The sequence below is a fragment of the Erinaceus europaeus genome, chromosome 10 (assembly GCF_950295315.1).
Source record: "Erinaceus europaeus chromosome 10, mEriEur2.1, whole genome shotgun sequence".
Classification (NCBI taxonomy): Eukaryota; Metazoa; Chordata; class Mammalia; order Eulipotyphla; family Erinaceidae; genus Erinaceus; species Erinaceus europaeus.
Window position 1 is genome coordinate 2,384,104 of NC_080171.1, and position 24,044 is coordinate 2,408,147.

At 49.7% G+C, this 24,044-nt stretch overlaps 1 protein-coding gene across 2 annotated transcripts in view; it reads left to right on the plus strand.

Moving 5' to 3' along the window:
* Positions 1–24,044, plus strand: part of PTPN3 (protein tyrosine phosphatase non-receptor type 3) — a 191,608-nt gene that overhangs the window by 20,287 nt on the left and 147,277 nt on the right. The window contains exon 1 of one of the 2 annotated variants that reach the window (XM_060199034.1): positions 12,075–12,170. The exons of the other annotated variant lie outside the window; for it this stretch is intronic. The gene's annotated coding sequence lies outside the window, so the exon portion shown is untranslated. Of the gene's footprint in view, positions 1–12,074; positions 12,171–24,044 lie in introns of those variants that run through there. 2 annotated transcript variants of the gene reach the window in all.

Genomic DNA, 24,044 nt, shown 5'->3' on the forward strand with positions numbered 1-24,044 from the left:
GCAGTCACTATTTGACCTGGCTTCTGTCTAGTCTGGACCAGAAAGCTGAATTCCTCTTTAGGACAGAAGACAGAAGGGTCCTGTGTTCTGGTCCCCGCAACTCTTGGACCTCATGTCCTGCTGCCTTCTTTGCTCTGTCAGTCTCCTTCCCTAGAGATGTTCTCTGGGGCCTTGGACTATTTCCTCTGCCCAGATTGTCCTTCCAGACACCTCAGAAATATCAGTCTTGTCCTTTTCAGGTCTGTGCTTAAGGGATTAAACATTTCAATTCTGTCTTAAATGATGGTTTCTTACCCTCCCTATGGTCCTCACTACCCCTGTTATTCACGTATAAGTCACTCAGTTCAAAAGCTTTCTGCTCCTTGTCTGACTTCCCCTGCTGGAATGCACACCCCAGAAAGGAGAGACTTGTCTGTTTCTGCCACTGATATCTCCCAGCATTCACAATACCTGACAGAGTTTGCTGGATGAATATTAGTGACTGGATCCCCTCTTCTGTATGCTTGTACTCATGCTGAATCTGCTCATCAGCTTCATAGTCAAAATGATTGTGGTTGCCACAGGTTACGATGGAAAGACACTTTTCTTTCTCCCCTTCTCTCTGTCACTCTCTCTCTCTCTTTTAATGTGGTGTCAGGGAATGAACCCAGAGCCTTGAGTGCCCACACACACACACACTGCTGAGCAGCCTCCAAGCTCAACTTTCTTTCTTGTTTTAAATTTATTAGTGATTTAATATTGATTTACAAAAAATTATGAGATAACAGGAATATGATTCTACACCACTCCCACCACCAGAATTCTGTGTCCCCATTCCCTCCATTGGAAGGCACAGTCGTTTTCTTAAAGTTACAGATATGGGTCAACAATTATCTGTCTGTATTTATATAGATTTGCCCTTTTTTTCCTCTTGGTCCCATCTTCTGTTCCTCTCCAAGTCACACCCACACCTATTACTACATTCAAATGCCCTCCCTTTCTCTCCTCTCTCCCCAAGTCCTGACGGAGTTGGAGTTCAGAGCCCTCTGGTCATCTTCCCCTAACATTTCTCCCTACTGGGAATATGGACCAAATCTTTTGGAGGGAGCAGAAGGTGAGAATTCTGGCTTCTGTGATTGATTTTCCGCTGGACATGAACACTGGCAGGTGGCTTCACACCCCAGCCTGTCTCTGTCTGTCCCTAGTGGGGCAGGGCTCTGGGGAGGGGAGGCTCCAGGACACATGGGTGAGGGCGTCTGCCCAGGGAAGTCAGGATGGCGTCATGATACTGTCTGCAACTTGGGGCCAAGTCTCATTTTTTAAAATTCTTTTTATTTAGAGAGGGAGAGAGAGAGAGAAAAAAAGAGGAGAGATGGAGAGAAAGGAGAAATACATAAGCACTGCTCCATCACCCATGGAGGGCACACATGGTACCAAGACTTGAACCTAGGGCCTCCAGTATGGTAACGTGTGCACTCTCCCTGCTGAGGTCTCTCCTGGCCCTGTGGAAAGTCATCTTTCAATGGTGCAGGCTTCAGGCTAAAACTCTGCTTCTCAAGTGAAGTTCTGGAGTGTGAAGTGCCCAGACTACAAGGAGGAAAGGTAACTCCTCCTTTTGGCAGCTTCCCATCTTGACCACGGACCATGTGGCCTTTCTCTCCCTCCCCAGCCAGGAACACACCTGGATGCTGTCAGCCCCCGCTGAGTGGGCAGAGTGGTGTTGACTCTCTGTGAAGAGAACCACTTGCATTTCTTCATGATTCCAGAGAAGCTACTTCCCCTGTTGATACATTTCCCCTGACTTGCCCATGTCTGAGTTGGTTTCACTTTGGAACCAAAGATTCAGGGACTCTTGAGCTACAGAGAAACAGATGACCTGATAATTACAATTTTCCTCATGTGCAAAAACTTTCTCCTATGTCTTGTTTCTCTGCCTGTAATGCAACAGCCAGACCCAACCACCAGTAGGATCTTGGTGCAGTCCGTCCTAGCCTGATTGATTGATTTATCTATCCATGTGCATGTGTTCAGTGCCATACAAGGAGTTGTTGCAGTTTAATCATTGTTGACCTAAAAAGCAGCAGTTTCACATGGCAGTTTCAACATAGGTGACTCACACGGCTGTCGGCATATTGTGTGTGCGTATTCCTGTGCACTGCACTCTTTTCCCGTGTCATGATAATAGCACGTGTATTTCTGTATGCTCGGGCCCATCCTGAGCTTGCATTAACAGCACGAATAATTAATTGATGAGCATTCAGATCTCAGCCGGGGGCCCTGGCCTGCGAGTCACTGTAGCCCTGCAGGCCATAAGCAGTCTGCCCGAGTCTGGGGGTGAGTGACTATCCCCGTGGTGCTTCCAGGAAGCCCTTCCCATTAATGAACAGGACAGTCGCCTGTGTGCAGTGCTCTGCACCAGATTTTCTGCCCAACTGGCTGTTTATGAGGAAGTTACGGATAACTGGATGTCGCCTCCCCCTGCCCTGTCCCCTTGGTTGAGTCTGGTGCTCTACCAGTGATGCCTGTTTAGCCTGGACTGTTAGCGCAGGACGCATTTTTCTCCCTGGTGAAATGACTCTGCCTTTTTGTGTTGTGAGGAAGTGGTTTCTGGATGTCTGGGGCAGGCCCAATCCACTAAAATTAAAAGAACTGGCATATTCTGTCATTTACTGCTCCCCAGCAGTGGAAGGGTTGTACCTGGGCTCTGGTTCTTTCTCAGCAGACATCAGGGCTCTCCGTTCTGTGTCTTTCATTACAGCAAAGTCCTGAGCAGTCTAGAGGCCATGTGGCTCTCTTATTTTGTGATTTTGACTTGAATCTCGCGGGGACTCTGCTGCCTGGTCTGGGGCGTGGTACAACTCTATTCCTGGTAGAAACTCTGTTTACTCGAGATTCCGGAGGATTCAGCCCCAGACTAAGAAGATTAGGTGTTCATCCCAAAGCCTTATTTGCAAAAGATCTGGGAATTTATAAGATCAACTGCAGTTACTGATAATAACGTTTTGTCACTTGAGATGTAACAGCTCAGAAGGATGGACTTTAACATTTTGGTTCCAAGAACAAAACAGTAACTTCAGATCAGAGCCGTAAAAGGTGATCTGTACCCTACAGACACATCAGAAGGGGAAATGAGGCAACACGACAAATGAAAAGATAACACAGTTTGTTTTTTTTCCCCTCCAGAGTTATTGCTGGGCTCGGTGCCTGCACTATGAATCCACTGCTCCCGGAGGCTATCTTTCCCCCTTCTGTTGCCCTTGTTGTTGTAGCCTCGTTGTGGTTACCATTATTACCATTGTTGATGTTGTTCGTTGTTGGACAGGACAGAGAGAAATGGAGAGAGAAGGGGAAGACAGAGAGAGGGAGAGAAAGACAGACACCTGCAGACCTGCTTCACCACCTGTGAAGCGACTCCCCTGCAGGTGGGGAGCCAGGGGGCTCGAACCGGGATCCTTTATGCCGGTCCTTGCGCTTTGAGCCACATGCGCTTAACACACTGCGTCACCGCCCGACCCCCCCCTTTTTTTTAATGATTGATCAGTGCATAGGAACTAAGACACAGAGAGTGAATATATTGTGAGACATATTACCCTGGGTTTGATGCCAGGCAAATCTGTATTCCCGTCTCGGCCATGCCTCTCGGTGACTTTGAACAATTGCTAGGTTGTTTCCTCTTCTGCAAAACTGAGTTCTAAATACTTGCTCTGAAGAGTGAGTGATTCTTGAGTGTTAAAAACAGAATATGCCTAGATACTGAGCACACTTGACCTTGATAATAGTCATTGTTATTATGCTTACACAAACCTTCAAGAAATCCTAATTTCACCTTTTAAGTGTTTGTTATTGCAAACACATTGTGACTTTTTCCCCCAGGGTTATGGCTGGGGCTTTGTGCTTGCTCCTGGAGGCCATTTTTTCCCATTTTTGTTGTTGTTTTTGTTGGACAGGACAGAGGGAAAATGAGAGAGGAGGGAAAAACAGAGAGGGGGAGAGAAATACAGACGCCCACAGACTTGCTACACCGCTTGTGAAGTGATCCCCCTGCAGGTGGGGAGCCAGGAAGCTCAAACCCGATCATTGCACTGACCTTGTGCTTAGGGTGCTGTGTGCTTAACCCGGTGCACTCCCGCCTGCTTCTCCCCTGCCGCACTGTGACTTCAGTAAACTTAAAAAGAAACATCACCAACCCAAACTCATATCATCAGCCTTTTTCAATCACTTCACCAGTCTTAGAAAATGTGTAGTTGTATTTTGTTGTTGTTAAATTACTAACAGGGTTACTGCTGAGGCTCAGGGTCCACACCTCTAAGCGGTCCTACTATCTCCTCTCTCTCTCTCTCTCTCTCTCTCTATCTCTCTCTCTCTCTCCTCCTCCTCCTTTATTTGACAGGACAGTGATAAATTGAGAGGGGAGGAGGAGCTAGAGAGGGAGAAAGACACCTGCAAACCTGCTTTGCCTCTAGTGACGGTTCCTCCCCTGCAGGTGTGGAGCGGGGCTCAGACTCTGGTCCTTGCTGGAGGTCATGTGTGCTCTCAACTGGGTCCTCCACCAACAGGACCATAGCTCTATGCAGTGGATTTGTATTTTCAGTTTTTATTTTCTTTCACTTGACATTGTAAGTTTTCCCCTGATGTAATAGGGTATAATTTACTGTGAAATCATTACGAACTCAACAAATATGTCATATGGAACTGACCCTCTAAGCTCAAGATGTGTTTCCCAATGGGGAGGGGTGTTATTCTTTTTGTTTCTGTTCTGAATTGCAACATGACTACAAAATATTCAGTTTCAAAATATCTTATTTTTTTACTTCCTCTACTTTGGATAAAGACAGAGGAATTGAGAGGGGAGGCAGAGAGAGAGAGAGAGAGAGAAAGAAAGAGACAGACACCTACAGCCTTCCCTCCTGCAGGAGGGGACCGGAGCTTGAACTCGGGCCCGTGTGCACTGTACATGTGCATTCTAGCAGGTGAGCCATCACCCGGCCCCAGGCCCCCCACCCCATTAGTTCTTTCCCCTGAAGTGTGCAGACATTTTAGCTCAAACTGGAGATGTGTTTATGCTGCTGACTGTGGTGTCAGGGCTGGGCTGAGGAAGAAAGCTTTCAGTGCCCCCATGCAGGGGATGTCAAATTAGAACAACTCTGCTTCCTTAACTCAGCACTGGGAGGTGGGCATTTGGTCACTGGATCTTCTTCTTTTTTCTTTTTAGTTTATTTACGAAATGGAAATATTGACAAGACCTTAGGATAAGAGCAGTACAATTCCACACAATTCCCACCACCAGAACTCCATATCCCATCCTTTCAAGTTGACTTAAGGTGACATTCCATCCCTACCTGTAGCTCTGAGTATTTGTATTATCGGAGACTCAGAGACAGTGTAATGCTGGCCCCAGATCACACAGCGATTGGGGGAAACAGCAACAGAGGTGGCCTTTTGTTGTGGTGGTCTGGTGTTGGGCTGCACCGCGGAGAAGAGAGAGGAAGTCCGGAGCAAGAGGGTACACAAATCTTTATTATAGGATGGAGGGGGTGGCTCAGGCTACGTGGAGTCAGCCGACTATGGCCATCCCCACTACCTGACCATGTGGCGAGAGAAGGGAGAGAGATCTGAGAGAGGGGGAGCCGAGAGCCCAGAGAGAAAGAGGGGGGTGAGGGGGATTTTTATTGGGCGACAACCAGGGGTGACGTGTGGGGCCAGGATTGGTTGAAGGGGGCACTGCTAGGATTTCGCGGGGCGTGGTAAAACCTGGGGGCGGAGACTGCATCAGAATAACTCCTCAGCAACATCTCCTCCTATTCCCTTTATATCTAAGTGGACACAGTAAAGAAAAATGGAATGGAGCAGGCTTAAATGTTTTTAAGGAATGCCGTGCTCAGGTGGTAAGATGTAGGACTTTCTGTGGAGGAGGGAAGGCTTAAATGGCTGCCAACCTTGTGAGATTTATGCGTCCTCCTGTGCTCAACCCCTCTTTAGAGAGAGAGACTTACCTGGAGAGACTCATCTCATAGGTTTAAGCGCAGCCTGCTCAACCATCACTTCACAATATCTCTACATCTTTTCTATCTTTCTATCTAGTGATTGCATAAGATGTACAAAGTCTGTAAAAGACTATCATGGAGCAGAAACCTTTTGGGCATAAACCTAAATGACATAACAAAACAGGAAGGGACAAGTAGGGGAGCAGTAAAAGCCAGTGTGAAGTGAAGGGAAGGATTGGTGTGTAAAGGAACATTCCCTGCTTGGGTGGGGGGAAGGGGCAAGGGTACATAATGAGGGGGAGGCGGGAGGGCATGACCCACCAAACAGAGGGGCTATTTGGCATTGTATAGTCCTCAAGGCAACAGTCTGTAAAGTCTATGAATTACTCAGGATCAGTCTATGAAAAACCAGCAGCGTGAAGGGAAATAAGCTGCTTCAAAATTGTGTAGAATGTCTATAGGGTATGCCAGAAAGTCCGATACAAGTCTCAGTCCAAAGTAGATGGCTAGGGGAAGAATTGGCAGGGGATGAGACGGTGCATGAGGGAGGTCAGCCGCTGGAATTCTGCTTTTCTGTAGATAGCCAGCTGGAACCACCAACACGTGACAGGCAAATCAGAAGCAGGAATGGCGAGCAGGCATTAAGAAAGTTCTGTCCTTGGAGTCTGTGTATCAGGTTCTTCAGATCGCGTTAAGTGACATCTAGGGTTTCAGGAGGTGTGCCACTGTAGTTGTGCCATCTAGTGGGTGACGTCTTGGTGTGCAGGGGTTCAGATGGTTTTTCCGGGATTCCTGTGAAAGAAACACAAACAATCTGCTTCTCGTGGTTAATTTGAACTTGTAACAAGTTATAGGTTTGTTATAATTGATACCTCGATGATTATAATTGGTTTAAAATCTCTTTATGATTTTATTTAAAGGTCATCTAATGTGACCTCCTGTAGCAGTCTCTACCACAGGATCTTGAGACCAATTTTAGCTAAAATATGTATTGTAAGCAGACTCAAACTGCTTAGAGAGTTAACGCATTTTCGTGATAATGATTTTAACATTTACAGTGCCAGATTGATGCCAGATCTGTTGTGGATTAATTTCCACAAGATAGTTTACAGGGCACCTTTGGGGGCCCTTCAAAGGTGTCCTGTATATAAAATTTATATATTTTAGTTTTGGGAATGTATAGTCACGTTAAACATTTAGACTTTTACCTAAATAGTTAGTTACCTTAACAAATTAATATTTACCTTGTCTGGTAATAGTGTAGCTGTAGAGTTACACTTTTGACTGTTAAGTTAGTGTTACCAAACTTGAGACATACCCATAAACAATTAGGTATAACACACTGGAGGAAAAAGAACTTTTGTTATAAAAACATATTATTTTTAAAAACAAATTTATATCCGTCATTAGTCACACAGTTTAAGACTAAACACTTACATATATACCAAAACTATATATAAAAATCAAAAGAGGGAGAAAAACAAAAATTTTGGAATGTTTCTGGATGTCTCCAGAAACTTTGGCTGCGTCCAGCATTTTTATATAAAGCCAATTACCTTTTAGAGTACTCTGAGCCGATGGGTCATGCAAAAAAAATTTTTTTTGTCATTCAACACACTCACTCACAAAAACAACTGGCCAGTTATAACATAAGACATTCAGGGAAAGGGTAGGAGAGAGGTCTCTGTGAGGCAGATTTTGTAGGTTCTGCCATGTCGTATTACGGGTCCTGGGATGTATCCTGCATCTGGTCCTCTTGTAGTATTTCTTGTTCTTCAGGGATAACAGCACCATCCTGCGGGTATTGTCGGACATGGCGGGCAGGAACCCAGACAGGTTTAGAGAAATTTTGAGGGAAAACGCATGCGAAACCCCTTCCCATGGTCAATAGTGGGTCAGGTCCTTTCCAAATTTTATCGAGTGGGTCTCTCCATTTGACCTTAATAGATGGGAGGGTAGATGGTGTTTGCCAGTGAACAATGATAGGAGGTAGGTCCGAGTCATTGTAAATATTAAAGAGATTTAACGTAGTTAAGGCTTTTGCTAGCTGGATATTCGGGGGTACATTCTTCCTTTAATTCTATTTAGTTGAGCCTTAAGGGTTTGATGGGCCCTCTCAACAATGCCTTGTCCCTGTGAATTATAGGGAATATCTGTGGTATGAGTAATGTTTCAGAGGGAACAAAAATCTTTAAATTGTTTGCTGGTAAACACCGGTCCACGGTCAGTTTTCAGTTGAAGAGGTAAACCCATCACAGCAAAACAAGAGAGCATATGGTTTTTAAGCTTTTTAGCGCTTTCTCCTGTCTGAGCTGTTGCCCACATAAATTCAGAAAAGGTATCAATTGAGACAAACACATATTTTTGTCTGCCAAAGTTTGGTATGTGGGTGACATCAATTTGCCAAATAACATTAGCTTTTAAACCTTGGGGGTTAACCCCAAGGGTCTGGATAGCAGGTGTCTTTATGAGTCTTGCACAAGAAGAGCATGTAGCAAGGATATGTTTTAATTGTGGTAACAGAACATCAGGAAATCGAGCTCGAAGGCCTTTAAGATTAACATGGGTTAGAGAATGAAAATTAGCAGGATCAGAGACAGAGACTGGGAAAGTTCCTGTGGAGGCAAGGCGGTCAGCTGCAGCATTCCCTTCAGACAGGGCACCAGGAAGAGGGCTGTGGGAACGAAGGTGTTGAATATACAGTGGTTGGGTTCGAGAACAGAGCATAGAGGCGATTTGAATCAAGAGAGGGGAAAGTGGGTTGTCCTCAATTTTCACAAAAGAACGAGCAAGCCATGGAAGTAAGTTAACAGTATACACACTGTCAGAAAAAAGGTTGAAGGATTCTGGTACAGCTTTTAATGCAAGAAAAACAGCATAAAGTTCTTTGTACTGAGGGGAATTCTCAGGAAGCTCAGTAAAGAGAGGTTTAGGAGATTGTTTGTCAGGGTAATATATAAGGACAGCAGCTCCCCTTTTTCCACCATCAGTGAAGACTGTAGGAGCAGAAGGAATGGGATCTCGAGAGAAAAGTTTAGGTGCTAGTAGAGGCAGAAGAGGTAAAGAAGCTATCAATTTATTAGAAGGAAAATGGTTATCTATTTGTCCTGGAAACCCCATGAAGCTTATGGCAAAGTGGGAATGATGGCATATAAGCCACTCTGTATCTGTGAGAGAAAAGGGCAGAATGATTAAATCCGGTTCTTTCCCTAAGACCTGCACAGACCTATTTCTCCCTTGGCGAACCATGAATGCTAATGCGTCTATCTCAGTGAGGAGTCTTGGAGCTCCTCCTACTGGCATGTGAAGCCACTCGAGAACCCCATGGTCTTGCCACAGTGCCTCTACTACTGTGGGGGTGGAGTTGAAGATTAGAAGGTTTACCAGAGAGGAGGAGCAGAATTGAACAAGGTGCATGTCCTGGAGGGCCTGGTTAACCCTTTCCAGTGCCAAGGAGGCCTCAGGAGTTAACTTACGTTTTGAAGAGGGCTGTTTGTTTCCTTTCAACAGGTCAAACAGTGGTTGGAGGCAGCTTGTAGGCAGACAGAGATACTGCATAAGCCAATTTAAATTTCCTAGAAAACTTTGTAAAGAAGCAAGAGTAAGGTTAGAAGGGAAGGTGACATTAGGTTTTAAGGGACGAATTTTCATTAGAGAAATCTCTGAACCTAGGAAGGATATTTGAGGGATTAGCTGTATCTTCTCAGGGGCCAGAGACGACCCGAACTGCCCCTGTGGCTACAGACAGACTATGACCCACATAGTCAACAACTGCCACCTCTCCAGATTCAAAGGAGGTCTCAAAACTTTACATCAGGCTCAACCTGACGCTGTTGACTGGCTACGGAAGAAGGACAAACGCTAGAAGAAGAAGAAGGGGCCACATTAAGGCCGCTTTTCTTTAATGCAGGAATGAGAAAATCACGTAAGGCATAGAGATCTGTATCTGATTTTCCCCATATTAAAATATCATCTGTATAGTGAAAAACATGAAGGCCCTTATGAATATATGGGAAAAGGGCAGATTTAACAGCCTCCTGACAAATTGTAGGACTATTGGCCATACCCTGGGGTAGCACCACCCATTCAAATCTGTCAGCAGGGCTGGCGTTATTAATAGAAGGAACAGAGAAGGCAAAATGTTTACAATCTTGTGGATGCAAGGGAATAGAGAAAAAACAATCTTGTATATCAATAGCTATGATTGGAATTCCCATGGGAATTGCAGAAGCAAGAGCAAACCCCTTTGGGGGGAGCCCCAGACCTGCATGGTTTTATTTACTGCACGGAGATCTTGAAGGAGGCGCCATTTTCCCAAGTGCTTTTTAATCACAAAGGCAGGAGTATTCCATGGGCTTTGAGAATGACAAATGTGTCCCAAGGACAACTGCTCTCGGATGAGCTCTTTTAAAATTTCTAGTTTATCCCTAGGTAAAGGCCACTGTTCCACCCAGACAGGCTCATTAGAAAGCCAGCTTAAGTGGGGTGTTTGGCTATGAACAGTGGCATTTAGTAATGGGGTGCTGATTAGACCTGGTCTTGCAGGAGCGAGTGTTACGCTCTGCAGAAGCATCTGTGGATATCCTAACATCAAGACATTCCAGAAGTTCCCTGCCCAGTGGGTTGGTGCTAATATTAGCTACCAAAGGGCGGAAGTGTCCAGTAGAGCCTTCCGGGTCTTCCCACATGAGCGAATCTTGTGTGCGAAATGATGGGGTCATCCCTCCTACTCCATGTATACTGGGTCCAGGAAGGAGTTCCCAATCTTGGGGAACCTCTTCTTGCCTTAAAATCGTCTTTGCTGCCCCCGTGTCAATCAAAAATTTAAAAGGAATATTGCCAATCTTTACTGTCATAGAAGGGTGACCCCGTTCTAAAACAAGAGCGGTCCACAAAATCTCAGGCCCCGAATTTGTACCATTCAGGGGCAAACCATCTTTATGAAATTGGGACCAACAATCTCTCTTCCAATGAAACCCCTTACGACTCTCTTGCCCCCAGCTTAACAAGTGTGTGTGTGGGGGGCTGATCAATAATTCTTTGTTACATGAGGTACTGGGTAATGGTAACTGATGAAAATGCACAGAGGACTTGGAGAGTGTTCAGAAGTCTCAAAGTAATTTAGAAGGGGCTCAGGGAAGGCCTCTCCCACAAGACAAAGTACTGCCCATGAGCATCCCGGTGAAGAAGGCCACGCAGGCAAAGGCGTGTGCGCAGGTCTTGAGGTCAAATTCTGGGTGTTCAGTGGACAGAGAAGTGCTCCCGGGGCTGCAGGAAAGGCAGCTGGAGGAGAGGAGTGGGCAAGAGGCAAGTGGGAACACGGATACTTTAGGAAGAATGTTTAAACTGGGAGCTTCTTCCAGAAACTAAATGATTAAAAAAAAAAAAAAAAAAAAGGTGGACAAACACAGACCCACTATGCAAGACTTGTCAGTACACGGTTAAAAATGGGCTGGGTTGTGGGCCAGGAGACCGCACACCTGGGTAAGCGCTCACACTACAGTGCTCAAGGACCCAGGTTCAAGGCCCTGGTCCCCACCTGCAGGGGGAAAGCTTCACCAGTGGTGAAGCAGGGCTGCAGGTGTCTCTCTGTCTCTTTCCCTCCCCCACCCCTTGCGATTTCTCTGTCTCTATCCAATAATAACTAAATAAATAAATGGAAATCTTGGGGCCAGGCGGTGGTGCACCTGGTTAAGCGCACACGTTACAATGCGCAAGGACCCAGGTTCAAGCCCCCGGTCCTCACCTGCAGGGGGGAAAGCTTCACAAGCGGTGAAGCAGGGCTGCAGGTCTCTACCCCCCACCCCCCATCTATCTTCCCCTCCCCTTTCCATTTCTCTCTCCAATAATCACTAAGTCAATAAAAAAGACATCCTGGCACCAGGTGGTGGCGCCCCTGGTGAAGCGGGGGCATCCCAGTGCGTCAGGCCCCAGGTTCAAAGCCCCGGCCCCCCATAACAAACAGGTCGCCGTGTGGGCCGCCTTCTGCCGGGCAGGAAGCCCCCGAGGGCCGGCAGGGGCCTTCCCGGGCGCGCCCCCCGACTCGCGTCCTCCCCGCCCGCCCCCGGGCGCGGAGGCCTGGCTGGGCCGGGCGGGGAGCGGCCGCGGGCGGCACTGGGCATGCTCAGACGGCCTCGGGTCGCGCCGCCGCTTCCGCGCCGCCCTCCGCCGCGCCTCCACCTGGGGCCCGCGCCCCCGATGCCGCAGGTAGGAGCGGGGGGTCGGGGGGCGCGCGGGGGTCGGGGATCGCGGGGCGCGCGGCGGGGGCGGGGGCGGGACGGGCGCAACCCGGGGACCCCGCGCCCCCTCCCCGCAGGGCCCCGCGCGCCCGAGCCACCCCGGGCTGGAGGGGCGCACAGCCGCGGGGCACCCGGCCGGGGCGGGGTCCGGGGTCCGGGGTCCGGGTCCGGGTCCGGGGCGTCCAGACGTGGCCTTTCCTGGGCCCGACGCGCACCCCGGGCGCCCCCGGCCTCCCCCGGCGCGGGCCAGGGGCCGAGCCCCGCACAGTGACCCGCGCTGCCCCGCAGGCCCGTGCACAGGTGAGGCGGCAGCGGGCTCCCCGGAAATCGCCATTGGCGGCGACCGAAAGAAACTTAGTACTGAGAAGTTGTGGTCGCCTGAAACGTTGATGGCCAGTGGGGGCTGCTGGGCACCTGGGCTTCTCCCGGCCCTGCCAAAGGTCAGCTTGGCACTCGGAAGCTGCAGGCCTCCCTCTGGCCAGCCTGCCCACCCAGCCACACTTTCTCTTGGCCGGCTGGTGGCCTTGGGCGACTTGTTTGGCCGGGCGGAGCCTCAGGTTCCTGCCCTGCGCGGAGCAGGGAGCCATGCCCACCTGGCCGGGTTGTCAGGCGGCTTAAGGAGGGGGAATTACCTGCAGGTGTTTGGCCTGTGCTCGAACAGAGCAGGCAGCGGGCAGTGGGCGTGATTGAACTCTTGGGGAGACCCTGATGCCGCCCATTTCATCAGGAGGCGGGAATGAGGGAAGAGCGGCTCATCTCCAGGGCCTGGTGGCACAGTGACAGACTCTCACTTTGTGCCCAAGAGAACTTCTAGCTTCTAGAAGTCCAGGACTTCAGAAGAAAAACAAAGCAACTGAATGGAATTGTCCTGGGAGAGCATCTTCTTTAAAAAGTTTTAAGCATCCAGAAACCCCAGAAGTTGGCCCCTCAGCTTTACTTAACAAAAGAGCGACTTTGCGAAATGGTCCATTTTGCAAATGTTTGAGCAGCCTATACAATTGGGGAGATTTCTCTTCTAAAAAGCCCGCAAACCTTTCAATGATATATATCTTTTTTAAGATCAGCATTCCTTAACCTCAGCACTGTCAACATTTGAGCTCCATGATCTTTGTCGTGGGACTTGTGCCGCTTATTGCAGGGTATTTCCCCGTCCCCAGGTCTCCTGGTAGGTGGCAGCAGCATTCTCTCCCTCAGCTGCCTCAGCTGTGCCAGTCAGCAATGCCCCGCGAGAGGCAGAATCCCTTGAGAAGAAGCCCTTTATAGAACCGCCTTGCTCCTTGCCGTTAGCCTCTCAGAGTCGTTCTGGAATTTCCTCTTCTGTTTTTACTATAATAACTGAACTTTTAAAATATTTATTAAATTTTATTTATTATTGGATAGAGACAGAAATGGAGGGGGAGGGGAGAGAGAGAAAGGGAGAGAGAGAGACACCTGCAGCCCTACTTCACCACTCATGAAGCTTTCCCCCTGCAGGTGGGGACCAGGGACTTGAACCCAGGTCCTTACGCACTGTAATGTGAGCACTTAACCAGCTGTGCCGCCACCTGCCCCCCCCCCCCCCCCCCCGTAACTAAGCTTTGGAAAGCCTTGCAGGCACAGAGCACATCCCTATGCATCCATCGATTTAAATGTTATGGTTCTGTGAGACTGCTGTCCTTCCCACTCTACAGATGAGGAAATGAGACCTCCAGCAAGTGGCTCACACAGCATGTGGGGTGACCGGCATGTAATCCCGTCATCCTGCTTCCGTGGGCACCGCTTTTTTCTTCACCGTGTTGCCATTAGACCGAGACTCTCGAGTACATGGCTTCTGTGATAAATGAGTCAAGATGTAAGAGCAGATTAGAGGCTGCGATCCTTTCTGAGACTGACTAGTTGAAAATTAACAACACGAAGCTATTATCTGACAGAGTAGGTTGTTGCAGCTGAATATTCGAGTTTATAGTGAGCTCTCATAAACCCCACATGTAGTTCATAGGGTACCAATTGTAGAGAGTCAGAGTGGAATAAAACGTGCCCGGTACTCGGTATTGATGCTGCGTTGTCCCTGGTGACTTGACGTCTGTCTCCAGGAAGAGGACTGTGGCGTGCAGCGCAGACATTAGCAGGGGATCTAAAGGTCAGCACACTGGAGGCATACTGGCCTTCCTTTTAGCAGACCTGCATCGAGCCCTTCTGTCTGGTAGATACAGTGCTGGGTGGGGGTGCACAGTAGGCCCCTAGCACCTGGGGGAACTTCCCTGCGAGAAGACAGGCGGGTTCTGGCCCCGCAGACACGGGGCAGTTCTCAGGGACAGCTGAGGGCAGGAGAAGGAGCCCCACGTAATACTGAGGCAAACTCAGAGGCTCTGTGCTCGACCATTCAGGTTTGGTAGCTGAGACCTTCTCTCCGTATTTTATCATAAGCAAAATTTGCTCCGTTCAAGTATAAAAAAACCCAGTGAGAGACCAGTCTTATCCCTGGCATGAGTTTTGGTTCCAGGCTGGGAATGGAACTTTGGGAATGGAGACCAGCCCCTTGAGTGTTGGCGGTGAGCTGGCAAGTCTCACATACACCACTTCACTTTAGAGCCACGCCCCCACCCGCAGTCGAGGAAACTGAGCTCAAAATGGTAACGTGGGGTCAGGAGAAAAGGGATGTATTGCCGTCTTCTGAATCTTAATGGGGGCACAAGAGGGGTTATTCTCTCTCTCTCTCCCTCCCTCCTTCCCTCCTGGCTGGGCGTGTGCCATCAGTTCTGGGGGTTGGAGGGGAGCTGGAACGCATGGCTCCCTACTGCCCCCCTCAGCCCCCAGCCTGGGGGTTGGGCAGGCTGGGAGTGTCCAGCACTTGCCCCTTTCCCTGGCGCGGTGCCCTCTGAGCGTCACAGCAGTGCTCATGTGACTTACAGCAGATAGTTCCTGAGAAACCAGTCCGTCTCCATCTCTTCCGGAGGTCGGCTGCAGGGCCTGTCATGCCAAGGGCTAGGGTGAGGGTCAGGGGCACTCTGCCCTCGCCCACACGTTGACCGGTTTGTGGGCACTGGCCAGGCTGCTTGTGTTACTTCCCAAGCCCGCAGTCCTCCTTCCAGCTCTAATAGCAGGGGCGAGTCAGTGTCCGCACTGGTCTGCTCTGAAGTCCCAGTGACTGACGGGGGCTCTGGTCTCGTGCATGTCTCCTTCCGGCTACTGGAGATGAGGCTAAGGGGAGTTCTTGGTAGGCCCCTGCTGGAAATCTGATCTCGTGATGGCTGCCAGGACCCTGAGAGCTGAAGCCATCTTCTGCCTCCAGGGTTAGCCAGTGTCCCGCACAGTGACGCAGCGTGTCAGGGTTTCGGTCTAAGGAGACAGAGCTGAATTCCCGCTGTGGAAGGACTCGTGGCGGACTTGGGAAGATGGTGATGTGCGAGTATGAGTGTGCATCCTTCTCTCCGTCTGTCCGTCCGTCCCTCCAACCTACCTGCCTGACTCTTTCCTACCTACCTTCCCACCTACCTTCTTACCCACCTGTCCACCTACCTATCCGTACTTCCCCCCTTCCATCTCCACCCTTCTCACTTCTCTCACATATCCATCCGTCTGTCTGTCTGTAAAGAAGAAAGCCATGTGGAGGAGAGAATGGAGATAGCCCTTGGATCTGACATACATCGGGGAACACCAGAAGGCATCTGAATTCTATTTTTTTAAACATTTATTTGTATATTACTGGATTGAGACAGAAACTGAGAAGGGAGTGGGAGATAGAGAGGGAGAGAGACAGAGAGACACCTGCAGCCCTGCTTCACCACTCGTGAAGCTTTCCCCCCTGCAGGTGGGGACCGGGGGCTTGAACCTGGATCCTCCTGCACTGTAATGTGTGCGCTTAACCAGATGCACCACCACCTGGCCCTTCTGTCTACTTGTTGTTTATTTATTATTGGATAGAGACAGAAATTGAGAGGTGAAGGGGGAGAGAGAAAAAGACAGAGAGGGAGACAGAGACAGACCCCTGCAGCCCTGCTTCAACGCTCGTGAAGCTTTTCCCCCTGCAGGTGGGGACCAGGGGCTTGAACCTGGCTCCTTGAGCACTGTGATGTGTGTGCTTAACCAGGTGCACCACCGCCTGGCCCCTGAATCAGCCTTGAAGAAAGAAAGGGACAGCAGAGGCCCAGGGGCAGGGAGAGAGAGGCATGACCACGTTTAGTCACCGTGGTGGTTGTCGGGCGCCGCTTTACTGCTTAGTCCTTGGAGCAGCCTAGCGCTGGCTGCCGTCTTCCCCAGTCCCGGCCACCGGCTCAGTAAGTGGGGCAGAGCCCACGTTGTCCGTCTGTGAGCCTCTGCGAGTGATGATCCGCTCATGGTCCAGCCTCCTCGGCCTGCAGCGTGCAGAATGCCGGAGCTAGCGGCTGAGTCTGCAGCTGTGAAGCGGCTGTGAGCTTTGTCTTCCCGACCTTTTCCTTCAGGGGGTCCGCGGGGCTCTGCTGGCCAGTCCGCTGCATCACAGGTGGGGATCTGTGTCTGAAAAAATAGATGTATTTGCTGCCTCTCTGTGCGAGGGGAGGCCTGGGAGGTGTTGTTTGGATACTGCTGGGAGAGTGGAATGTTGGAGACATTTTGGTATTTGATGTGGAAAGTAAGGACAGAGGATTTGAAACTGGGAGAGTCCTGGAAAATTTAGCCCCCACAATTTACTGTCATGACACACAGGCTTTCAGTAAATCGTTTAAGTGGGGTAGTTTGGAGTGAATTTCTGTACCCAGCTTGTCGAAGCTGCAACGGAATAGGAAATGATGCCACCTAGCCCCAGAATCTTGCAAACCCCTCAGCCTGGTTGCTTTTCATATATATATGTATTTTTGATAGAGACAGCCAGAATACAAGAGGGGAGGGATGATAGAGAGGGAGAGAGAGAGAGACAGAGAGATGCCTGCAATACCGCTTCACCACTTGCAAAACTTTCCCCCTGCAGGTGGGGACCAGGGGTTTGAACCTGGGTCCTTGCGCATTGTAACATGTGCGCTCAGCCAGGTACATCACCACCCGGCCCCCAACTCAGCCTGGTTTCTATGTGGGCTGAGCGCAGAGGCCCCATGAGGTGAAGTGACTTTCTGAAAGGTGCTTCCAATGGACAGACAAGAATAGCACCTGGGTCTGTATCAAGAGAAGCCATTGAAATTGTCACCCATTCAAGCTTAGGTCCTTATTATGACTATCATGGTCCAAACATTCTTTATGGGGAGCAGAAGGTGGGAGTTCTGGCTCCTGTCATTGCTGCTCTGCTGGACATGGCCTTTGCCAGGTGGGTCCCCACCCCAGCCTGTTAATATCTTTCCCTACTGGGACAGGGCTCTGGGGAGGTGCAGTTCTGGTAACTGTAGCCTGCCGGGTCCCTTGGAAGCACTTCCTAACACACTCTAGATAGCATGCTCTTCAGATAACCCCCTAGGAGGGATTGCAAATGGCTTCTAATGTTGTGAGAAGGCAGACTGGTTTCCACCAGCGTAGACTATTTGCATTCCCAGGGCATGGTGTAGGAGGCTTCCACCCCAGCTGTCCCCACCAGCACCTGGCCTCCATCCTTTCTGATGTGACCCATTCCCACAGGTGTGAGCAAGCAGCTCTTTGTTATCTTGATTTGTGATGAATGACTTTGAGCCCATTCTTTTATTTTATTTTTGAAAGCTTTTTTGTTAGTGATTTAATAATCATTAACAAGACTGTAAGATAACAGAGGTACAGTTCCATACACACTAGAGTTCTGTGGCTTGTCCCCTCCATTGGAAGCTTCCCTATTCCTTTTTTTTCCTTCTAATTTTTATTTAGAAAATGGAAATACTGACAAGACCACAGGATAAGAGGGGTACAGCTCCACACAGTTCCCACCACCAGAACTCCGTATCCCATCCCCTCCCCTGACAGCTTTCCCATTCTCTATCCCTCTGGGAGTATGGACGCAGGGTCACTGTGGGGTGCAGCAGGTGGGAGGTCTGGCTTCTGTCATTGCTTCCCCGCTGAACATGGGTGTGTGTAGATACGTAGATGTAAGTATGTAAATAGCCTCTGAACTGTCTGATCATTCATAGTGTCTCCCCTCCAGAGCACTTACGTGCAGCTCCTGAAAACAGCAGCCATGTCCCGTAGAGCTGCAGTGCAGTCCTCTGGATCAATGTGGAGAAAACACCATCGCCTAGTGGGCAAGCCTTTGTTTCACGGCTGAGTCTTTTCTTGCAGAGAAAACTCCCAGAGCACCGTGCACTGCATATGGTTGTCTTTGACTTTTGAATTTGAGTAGTCGTTCATTTTCTTCTTTGTCTTTTATGACCCTGACCTACTTTGGAGAATGCAGGTGGGTCATGTGTGGACATCCCCCCGCTTGAGTCTGATTCTCCATCCCTTCCCGTCGCCGCTAGAAGCTCAGCTCACTCAGCAAGTCCTTCCTGCATGAAGAGACAGTAAGATGCAAAGAGGAGGGGGCTGTCAGCATGTGCTCTGCTTCCTCCGCTCCTTCCCTTGCTGGAGGAAGCTGCCTAGGTGTGATGGAACACACATAGGCTTGACTCCTGCTGCTTCGATAACCGTGTTCTTCTAAAGAGAGAAAGTTCCTTGGGGTGGTGAGTCTGCTCTTCCTGCAGGGTATATTCCAGGAGGGGCCGGTGATGGTGCAGAGAGAATTCTAGAGAAGAGAATGGACATGAGGAGGAGCAGGATGGCCTACAGGTCTGTCAGGACAGCTGTCGACACGGAGGCCAGGGGACTCAAGGGAAATACAACTAGAATTAATTGTCCAAGTCGGAACTGTGTGTGTGTGTGTGTGTGTGTGTGTGTGTGTGTGTGTGGCGGCAGGAGAGACACCAGCACACACTCCCATGGGACACACACACACACATACACACACACACACACACATTATATCGGCTTGAGCGTGGGTCACATGCTTGGTTGGGCATGGTTGGGCAGGTACCCTCCCCAGTAAGCTATCTCTCCACCTCTCTAACCCAAACCTCTTGAGAATAAAAGTTGACACACGTAAGAGCTGCACATAGCCCGCTCGCCTCAGAGGGACTGCCCTACACCAAGCCCGTGTGCTGGCGCTACCCAGGGAGGGTGGTGAGCTGGGTCACGAGTTTCAGGAGGAGGCGGCCTGGAAGCTCCCCGGCCTTAGTGAGTCTCCATCTGGGTAGAGACAGAGTCAGTCTCAACTGTCTGCTGGCCTCGCTCCATGGCTTTGGGGCTCGGCAGCTCTGTGGCCTTGCCCTTGCCCTTGCCCGGCAGGCCCACTCCCAGCGTTGCCTGACTGCACCAGCTGGCTTCTGTCCGTCTCAAGGTACCCCTTCACATCACAGGGGCTTGAAAGACTGGGCAGAGGAGAGAGTCCTTGATAGTTGGATGCAGAAGAAAGACAAACCAGCCGTTGCTTCCCACTGCCCTGTTCCCCTGGGATGAGCAGGAGCAGGAGTCCAGAGTCACCCCAGACCTTAGCCTTGGTCTCTGTGAGTGCAAGGAGTCTGACCGGTCTGCTGCACAGACAGCAGCCGCCCTCTTCTAGCTCTAGGTCTTGAGATTAGAAACAAGTCGGGGGCCGGGCGGTGGCACACCCCGATAAGAGCACATAGTACTAAGCACGGTAGCCCATGCGGGGATCCCGGTTCAAGCCCCCAGCTCTCCACCTGCAGTGAGGACTCTTCACAAGTGGTGAAGCAGGTCTGTAGGTGTCTCTCTCTCTCTTCCTCTCTTTCTCTCCTCCTCTCTCAATCTCTCTCTGTCCTGTCCAATAAAATGGAAAAAATGGCCTCCAGGAACAGTGGATTCATAGTGCTGGCACTGAGCCCCAGCAATAACTCTGGAGGTGGAAGGAAGGAAGGAAGGCAGGCAGGCAGGCAGGAAGGAAAGAAAGATGAGTGGGTAGATGGAAAGAAGTCACCAGTGTTCAGCAGAGGCAGAGAAGCAGATGGCTCTGGCGACCCACAGCTGTGGCTGGACATTAGATGACTAGTACAACAGGGTGTTGGGTGCAGGGAAAGCAGACCAGAACCTAGCACCCAGGGGCCCAGGGGAAAGGCCGGTACCAGGCCCCAATCAAGATGCCTGTTTGCAGCCTCGAGCTCCCAGCATTGTGGTGAAAGGGAGCAGACATTGGAGCTACAGAGTTCAATTCTCCAGTCATTTTCTGCCCAGGGAAGTCCCCCCCCCCCAAAACTGTTGTTCTGTGAGTATGGAAAGCGAGTAGATAGAGTCTCAGAGGGGTGCCAACAGGTGCGGCCACTCTGGAGAACAGTTTGGAGAATCCTTACACAAATACAAATGGAAATGTATGGCCCAGCAATTCCAGTCCCAGACAGTTATCCAAAAGGAAGAATCACACTGATTCGAAGGGACATCTGAGCCCCCCGTGCTCATGGCGGCTTTATTCACAATAACAAATCCCTGGAAACAACCAAGGTTCCCCTGGACGGATGACTAGATACCAGGGTTAGGGGATGTATACTCAACAGAGTACTATGCAGCAATCAAAATATGGCATGGTAGCCTTTGGGATAAAGAGGATGGGCTGGAGAAGATGATGCTCAGGAAGCCAGTCAGGAGGGGAAGGGAAGGGCGCTGCAGGATGGTGTCACTCATAGGCACAATATAGAGAGCTGAGTCTACGAATGTGGAAAAAAATAAAATGTCCACCTGTTTCCAAGACTGGGTGAGCTATAGCAGTTGTCTGTGGGGGTGGGGACACAGACCTTTGATGGGAGTGGTGAAAAAAAAAATTAAAGAAGATATTTTCAGAGACACACCAGTCATGTGGACTTTAAAGCAGCCCAGCTTTAAACGGCCCAATCCATAGTGTTACAGCTCTGAGCATCCTCAGCACGAGTGAGAAAGGGATTTCAGCTGAAGGAGCATTACAGTGCTTAGAGTGTAATAGCTTGGCACTTACGACGACAGTGGGGAGCCTTTCTGGTCAATTGTGACAAGATGTTTTTATTGGCTGAAAGTATTCTTTTCACCCTAGTGACAGCTGTGTAAACGTATTGAGTTTAATGTCACTTTTTATAGGATAGGAAGGATCACTGTGTCAGAATTGGAAGACACTTTGGGTTAGTCTTATCCAGACCCCTCTGCTGTAAAAGATGAGGACACTGAGGCAGTAGAAGGGATGTGACTTATTCCAGGACACACTGGTCACAGAGCAAAGGCCAGCATCCACAGTTTTTAATCCCCAGACCTCAGGTGTGTGACTGCCATCTTGTCTCAGGAAGTTTACCAGGTGGACTGTGTATTTCTGTTGTTTTGAGCACACCCTTTGGCATTTCTTTAGCTATAGAAATACCCTGTTATTGAATAGAGTCAGAAATTGAGAGGGGAGGGGAATGAGGCAGAGAGACCCCTGCAGCCCTGCCTCACCACTTGTGAATCTTGCCTCCTGCAGGTGGGGCCAGGGGCTTGAACCAGGGTCCTTTTGCACTATAGCTTAACCAGGCACGCCACCGCCTGGCCTCCCTTGACCTGGTTCTGAAGCAGTTTTTCTCACGGATGCATTTGCTAGGTTGATTTGTCTTTCTTATGAAGGGATACAGGCCTTCCTTTGGGTTTCCATTGTCTATACTGTGTCTCCGACTGTAATAGCGGAATTAGCTGGGACACACAGGCTGCTAGACCACGCCCCCGGGAACCTGAACCAGACTCAGGTGCTCCAGGCTCTCTGGTGGGGACCCCCCACCTCCACCTGTCTTCGTTACTTTCAAACTCGTCTCTTCCTTCCTTTCTTCCACTTTGAGCAATCAGTGTTCTTAGGCTTCCCTCTACACTGTGCCTCATCATCTGAACGGCAAAGTCCTTCTCCGGCCTCCCCTGTGGGTCTCTGACTGCCTGACTGTCTCTCCTTTCACTGCTCAGTCTGCTGCAAGGATGGCCTACAGTCTCTGAGAAGATTCGCTTTTACCTCTCTGAAGTGATTGTGGTTATGTGGTGCATGCTGATACCACCACTGTGTAGCTTCACTATTTTAGAAGGGGGAATATCTGATCTTGGGAAAACTAATGCAGTTTCTTTTTTAAAAAAAAATTATTTATTATTGGATAGAGACAGAGATATGGGGAGGGGTGGGGGGGAGAGAGAGACCTGCAGCCCTGCTTGACAACTCGTGAAGCTTTCCCCCTGTAGGCGGGGGGACCAGGGGCTTGAACCTGCATCCTCACACACTGTAATATGTGTGCTTAACCAGATGCGCCACCACCTGGCCCCAACTAATGTGGTTTCTTATAGAGGGAGTGTGGCGGGAAGGGTGTGGAATTATACCCATCCCCATATAATTTTGTAAATCAATATTAAGTCACTAATGAAATCAAATAGATGGAGGGAGAGACAGAGGGCAGAAACACAGCCCGCACAGCCCCCGTGGCCCGGTGCTATCTGTTGTGATTCCGTGTGGTCCAGGGGCTCAGATGGAGGGTCTCGTGCATGTCCAGGCTCCTGCCCTACCTGGTAAGCCGTCTCTGGGCCCAGCTCTTTCCTCCCTTACTGTAGACAGGCCTGCTGCCTCATTCCAGGAGTACAGATTGTGATGCTGACACTGAGAGAAAGAAGAGGTTGACACGGGGGAAATACCCATAACGCAAGATGTGCCGCCTTCACTGTTTCGTAGGCCGCCTTCACTGTTTCGTAGGCCATACCTCAGTGGCCCTAAGTGCAGCTGCACTCACAGCCCTTCCTGACTGTGCTCGGACCCCTGTTCATCTTTCGAAACTGAGGCTCCCTGCCTGGTACTTAGTAACTCCTCCTCTCCTTCTCCTTCTCCTTCTCCTTCTCCTTCTCCTTCTCCTTCTCCTTCTCCTTCTCCTTCTCCTTCTCCTTCTCCTTCTCCTCCCCCTCCCCCTCCCCCTCCCCCTCCCCCTCCCCCTCCCCTCCCTCCCCTCCCCTTCCCCCCTTCCCCTCCCCTCCCCTCCCCTCTCCTTCTCTCCTCTCTTCTCCGTCTCTCCTTCTCTCCTTCTCCTTCTCCTCCTTCTTCTCCTTCTCCTCCTCCTCCTCCTCCTCCTTCTCCTCCTCCTCCTCCTCCTTCTCCTCCTCCTCCTCCTCCTCCTCCTTCTCCTCTCCTCTCCTTCTCCTCTCCTCTCCTTCTCTCCTCTCCTCTCCTCTCCTCTCCTCTCCTCTCCTCTGCCTCTGGCCACCACCATTTCCACTTTCAGATTTTTTTCAATGAATTCTGTTTGATAATGTTTAGTGAACAAATCTCTAGTTGTACCTATATTTATGAAACGTGTTGGTCTCTAGTTCTGTTTTGGATAATGTCTTTGTTTGCTTTGGTGTTAGACTAATTCTGGCTCCATAAAATAACTGGGGAATGCTCCTTTCTGTTCTGTTTTGTTGTTGTTGTCATCTGTTTTACAGAGAGACAGAGATAGAGACAGAGAGAGAGAGAGACCACTACTTTCAGATTTTTCTGTCTTACTAGGTTAGCTTAAGTGGAACCAGATTGCATTTCCCTTTTTTGCTTTCTTGTCACACAGCACGATGTCTGCAAAGCTTACCTCAGTTGTAGCATGTGTCCAGATCCATTTCCTTTACAAGGCTAAATAATATTTCTTTGAACCTATACAACACATTAACATTTTTTAAAAACTATTTATTTATTTATTGGGTAGAGACAGCCAGAAATCGAGAGGGAACGGGGTGATAGAGAGGGAGAGACAGAGACACCTACAACAGTGCTTTGCCACTCGCAAAGCTTTCCCCCTGCAGATGGAGACCGGGAGCTTGAGCCCGGGTCCGTGCCCATTGTAACATGTGTGTTCAACCAGGTGACCCACCACCCAGTTCCACATTTAAATTCTTTTCTTCAGGTGCTGGGGCTGCGGTACACCTGGTGAAGCTCACACATTACCATGTGCAACCACCG